We start from the raw sequence: 6000 nt of genomic DNA, 5'->3' as shown, positions 1-6000 counted from the left end.
TCAAGCATTGTTTCTTATACTGCGTGTAACACAAGTTTAAAATAATGACTTACATATTCACAGTGCGTCTGTCACAGGCTGGGACCTCGTAGCACTAAAAATACACAAGTCACTATTCTGCACTGCACCAATGAAGGCGCTCTCTGGTTACACACACTGATATCTACCGTGCATTAACTAATTATGTTCATAATGTACCATAGTGCATTTCCGACTAACTTTAATTGATTTTTCGGGGAGAGGATGTAGCCTTATGGCTAGTGCTGCTGACTTTGGATCTGGGCAACTGGGTTCGAGCCTCAGTGTCAGCTCAGCATCCTGTGATTTGGGGCAAATCCCTTAATCCCCCCGCACCTACAAAAAAATGAATGTGTCCTTGTGTAACATAACTGGTGTTCATGTAAAGCGCTCCAATGCCTTCAAGCTGAGTTCGACCTATATAAATCTGCAAAAAAAAGTCAAAATTAAGCAGCACGTGATATTATATGTAGTTATATGAAGGTGATTTTTGGCTACACATTTGACCCCGCCCCACACCTCACTGACCCCTGGCCCCACTGCATGCAGCATCCCAGTACCCTTAGCGTGTTTTTTTATGCAGTTCGACCGCTTGTTCACTCCACGCCTAGAGAGGAGGATGGCACTCTTGGAGCAGTATCAAAACACTGTTGTTTTGAAATAAAAAAACTTTTCACGCTAAAATGTATGTATATTCAGTGAGGACCTAGGTAAGTAACCCAGGAATGACCGTACACAATATTTAGTAAAGCCTAGAGTTCCTTAAACACTGAGCTTTGTTGTGTTCTTTTAATGGTTTTATTGTTATGCAATGGTTTTAATTAACGTATGCAATAAATAAATTGAAGTTGCTGGAATGGTAAAAAGTGTAATTTGGTGGATTTTTAAACATGGTGTGCCTGACCTAAACCGAGTGTTGCAGGTCTGAAAGCAGATCCTGAAACCTCATTCGCTAAAGCACTGCACAGAGTCAAGAGGAAGAGTAGACACTGCATCTGGTTTGATACAAGGTACAACTGTACACTACTGCGCATGCTCTACCGAGAAATGTCTCAATTATCCAAATTGCGGCAGCGACTCCTCTCTGCGCATGCGCCAAGAAGACGTATCTCACTTCTGCGCCTGTCAGATCAAGAATCGTGCTTGCTATAATGAGCAGTATTTCATTTCTACGCATGTCAAATTTGGACCTGCGTCTTCTGTGCGCATGCTCTGATGAGCGGTGTCTCACGCATACGTAAACTTTGCAACGCAATACGACTTCTGCGTCTTTAGTGCGCATGCGCTTCAAATCGTATCCTTTTTCTGCGCATGCTCACTAGCCCGTGCCTGACTATTGGATGAACATCCTGTTTTTGGGGAACTCTAAAGAACAAATCTGAACCCATTATTAAGAGGTCCAGGCTTCTGTCTGTTGTAGAGAGTGTGTAGTTTTATGCTTTTCCGACCCTTATTTAAAGCCTTCCCGGGGTATTGTTGTCTGTCTTCCATCAGCCCTGCTGTCCTAGTCTGAGGGTAAACTCCCTTCTGCAAACAGAGAGGAGGTGACCCAGCCGCGTTAAGATCCGGTAAGTAAAGCTCACTGAATTTGGATAAATAAACTGCTGCTCAGTTTACAGGAAGTGGATTCTCAGTGGGGGAAGCAGTGTTGTTTCATGGGGTGGACTCACAGGCCTCGTCTGATCTAAAGCTGCTGAGGATCACACGGTTTCACTGCAACTCCTGGGGGAAAAACAAGCTTTTCTAGTGTGGTGTGCTTGGCAGTGCATGGCACACATAGACCAGGCAGTCTCTGAAGGCCCATCCTTCCAGGCCCTGATCCTCTGTGCAGTTTGAAGATAATATGAGGCTCACAGTGGAGAGTGTAGGGACAATTAGAAACAAAGTGAAGGTGATCTTAAGTGAATACAATAATGAAGGAATTCCGAACACAAGGAAATTCTCCTGAACAATTATAAAGAGTCCATCAAAGAACAGCCATTTCTGGCGATAAGAAGAAATTCACAGTTCTATTGATATTTTCTTTCAAATATCTCTCTTTATTGACAATGATGATACATCAAACTCAAATAGCCTATGACTGTGAATTTCTTCTTATCGCCAGAAATGACTGGTATTTGATGGGCTCTTTATAATTGTTCAGGAGAATTTCTTGGTGTGCGGAATTCCTCGACTTCGGACCTGGGGATCTGGGTTTGAGTCTCGGTAACAACGCTAAACATACTGTGATCCTGGGCAAATCACTTAATCTCCCCGGGCCTAACAAAAATGAATGTATGTCCTCATGTAACGTAACTGGTGCTATGTAAAGCGCTCTGATACCCGGTTCGGGTCAAGTTCGCGCTATATGAAACTCTGCAAAAAAAAAAAAATTTGTGTTTGGGTCCTCCAAATAGGGAGTAGAGAGGGGTGGACTCCCTGGTCTTCCTGCACCAATACTACTTCCCCAGATTTGGATTTTGCCAGGTGCGGTTGTTTGCTTGTGCCTCAACCCTCGGTTCTCCATTTGTTATATAGTGCTCTTAAGTGAAGTTTGTCCAAAATGCGCATCTTCTTTTTGTATTCTGATCTCTGTAGTTTAACTATTTTCATCAGTATAAGAATCTCCTTACCTTAGACAATGAGATATTATTTGGCTGTAAATAAAGTTTGGATATTGATGGCGATTCATTTCACTGCACTTAGTGTTTATGACGATGTAAATTAATATCTGGCGAACAAAAGTTATGTTATGTCTAGTGATCACAGCTGAAGGAGCTCACCATATCTGTTATTACACAATGCAGTGAAATATTGAAAATGGGAATCTGTGTAAAGTGCGATCTATGTAATTTTATGGGAAGTTTACCTGATAGAAGAGTGACCACCAGAGGCGTGGGCGTCTGATAAAAGGAGCAAGGAATTATGATCACATCCATCCAGTGGTGGTAGATGCGTTGTAACGCATATGATGTAATAGCAACCATAGTAAAACTTGCGTTGTGATGACTGTTCCCCGTGGTAGATGTACAGTGGCTGCCCCCTCAAATCTGCATCCTCTTCTGGACTTGTTGCATCACTTAGCACTCCGACCCCTCTCACCCCATTTGTAAAACTAAACAGCTCTGGACCTCTGCATCTTATTCCAACATAAAGAGAGAACTATTTCAAATTAGAAAATGTCTTGAAGTCAAAGCCAATCCAGTAATGCACGCTCGATCTTGGAAAATGTCCCTCCTTATATCAGACTTGTCTTGTCACATCCGTCCTGCAGTTCAGATAAGAGCCACCGACACATCAAAGAATATGTCCATACATATGATGCAAGCATTTCATTTACATTGGAAAATGTCTCACAATAAAACGGAATGCTTGATGGCAGAAAATGTACATTGATCACTCAGATTCATGTTCCTGATAATTATAAATGAACGGCCCATCAGACAGTGTAGCGAAATCCTTTTCACCTCGGCCTCTTTACCCCTTCTGCAACAACTACAGTGGCTCCCAGTGCGGAAGTTGATTACATTTAAGTTCTGCTGCACTGTTTTCAAAGTTTTTCATGACCTGGGTCCTAATTATCTATCAGACAAATGTGTAAGGTACTTACCTTCCAGGTCCCTACGGTCAGGATCTGATTCACTTCTTTGCACCCTTCGGTTAGAAAAAAGCCTGCATGGGTGGCAAAGCCTTTTCTCATCTAGCCCCCTTTTGTGGAACCAACTTCCCCTTCACTTACGTCAATGTCCGGACTACTTACAATTTAGAAAGCTACTAAAGACTTATCTGTTCTAATGTGTGCTTGCTTGGCTGAAGTTAGCAGTCCTAGCACGGTGATACCCCTGATGTGGTGATTCAGGCGCTGTTAAAATGATTAAATATCAAATATATCAAGTACCTCCTTGTCCAAATCTTTAGCATTCATCCTAGTTTTGTAACTTAACTTGAACCATCACAATCACCAAATTCTCAAATTGACCAGTTGATAGTTAGTTACACCTCCACAATATTAAGGATGTTCTCACTAATAAGTCTGTTAGGTTATGGTCATTACCAGACTTGTGAAATGCAGTCTAAAGAGTCCCTGCTAGTTCTTTAGTGGCTCTGAAATCAGATTTCCATGCACCACACACACTTTAGAGGGGATCGATGCAACACAGCACCATAACTGTAAAAGATCCTAAATGGCGCTTACTAGAAGCTAACATTCCACATCTCATTTGATTTGACAATTACAAACAGCCTCCCAATCTCTCTCCTGATCCACGGCCGCCCCAAATGCACAACATTAAATTCAGCTCAGGAAAACAAGGGTTAGTAAAACAGGGATCTCATTTTCCTTGAATGGCATTTTGTTGTCCTAGAAATCCCATCAATATACACACAATCCACAGATATTACACCATTTTCTCTCTAGAGCCTGTTTTTATAAAATTCTGTTTTTACATTTTTTTCTGTGTATTTGCTACCTTAGCTACACTGTCAGATTAAACAGAGCTGAGTCATACTGCAATGTCATCATACAGAGATGTTGGCAATTGATTATTAGTTGTGCTTCTTAATAAGTAATGATGGCAGTACACACTCAATCCATTCTGATGGGCAACATAAGGGCACCTGTAATTTCTTACTTTTATAATGCTTACTATGAAATGTTTCTTTAAGATACAACTGAGTATCAGAATCACATTTTGCTGAATGATTATAGTAATTTAGAACTGTTTTCCAATAAAATAAAGTATAGTTCTCAATTAAATTCAACATTATTGATTCCAATATTTCCATAAAAATATTGTATTTCATTATCACAGATAAATAGCATGCAAATTGCATTACAAGAAAAGATTTTTTTAAATGCAGGAACATTCGCTGACTTAGGACGATGCAAAAGAGACAAGGCATCGGAAAGTGTACAAGACATGTACCCTCTAAAAACAAATTTTAACTAGAGATTTTGGTAAAATAAAAAACCTGGACTAAAAAAGAACGATTCACATATGGTAACAACAAGTGCTGTGGATCATGCTTGTTTGGGCTTGTGCCGAGTTTATTAGTTGCGGGAGTTAGCCTTGTGCGCATTACATGTTTAGGTTTGTAATGAGTTCTGAATTATAGGAATGTTAGGAGTGTTGTCTGATGAACAGTTGCTGCTGTATTGCTAGAAGGAGATATTACCTTGTACTTGCACTTGTGGAATAAAGTACTTGTTTTGGAACTATGTGAACCTCATCACTTCAACAACCCAGTTGTTTCGTACCATTAGCAGAGGGATGCCAATGTTTTTACCATTGGAATGTTCCATAATTTAAAATTCATCCAAAACCTTCTTCCTTCTGAATTTAAATTTGCTTTTAGGTACAGCTGGGCTACTCCCACTCACACAACATTTGAAGTGCATTCATTTATTGTTTAGGCCATGAGCAGGGTCTTTACAAAGCTTTTCCATCTGGTATCTTTTTTTAAAAGCACAATCTCTTGCCAGATACACTGATTTGATTTAGGGTGTCTGATTTGGCAATGCCCAAGGGATCAAAAGAGATAGAAAGCATATTAAATAATGGATAGATATGAGTAATATTATTTGAAAGTTAATTTCAATGTATCTCTTTTAAGACTAACAAAGAGGCCTCACCTGAACCCCATAACTTACCAGAGGAGGGTGTAATACCAATCATCACAATGTACATCAGGGTAGGGTGTAAGAAAAGAAGGTGCTTTATTAGTAGTGGAAAATCCCATCCAACCGTCTCCTAGCAACACCCCCCAGCGTCTCCTCACTCAATTCCTTCATGCTATGAGTTGCGATTCTGTAGCGTTCTAGTCTCCTTTCCACTTCATCCCTCCAATTCAATGAATTCGATTTGGCAAAACATAATGGTCTCTTTCAGTACTCTAGCCTCTCAATTTTTCCATTAGTCTCAGGGTGATAGAGAGCACACATTTTGTGTTTTATCCCTCTTTTCTCAAGAAACTCTCCCTTTTCCCTGGAAACTAGCTGAACCC

General features: G+C 40.5%; 1 protein-coding gene across 2 annotated transcripts in view; it reads left to right on the top strand.

Moving 5' to 3' along the window:
• The first annotated feature begins 1364 nt into the window (after positions 1-1364).
• Positions 1365-6000, top strand: part of LOC144772263 (uncharacterized) — a 51811-nt gene continuing 47175 nt past the window's right edge. For both annotated transcript variants that reach the window (XM_078656486.1, XM_078656485.1), the window contains exon 1: positions 1365-1586. The gene's annotated coding sequence lies outside the window, so the exon portion shown is untranslated. The remainder of the gene's footprint in view (positions 1587-6000) is intronic.

This window comes from Lissotriton helveticus, chromosome 8 (assembly GCF_964261635.1).
Source record: "Lissotriton helveticus chromosome 8, aLisHel1.1, whole genome shotgun sequence".
Lineage (NCBI taxonomy): Eukaryota > Metazoa > Chordata > Amphibia > Caudata > Salamandridae > Lissotriton > Lissotriton helveticus.
The sequence above is the reverse complement of the archived record's forward strand: the minus strand, read 5'-3'. Positions and strand labels throughout refer to the sequence as shown.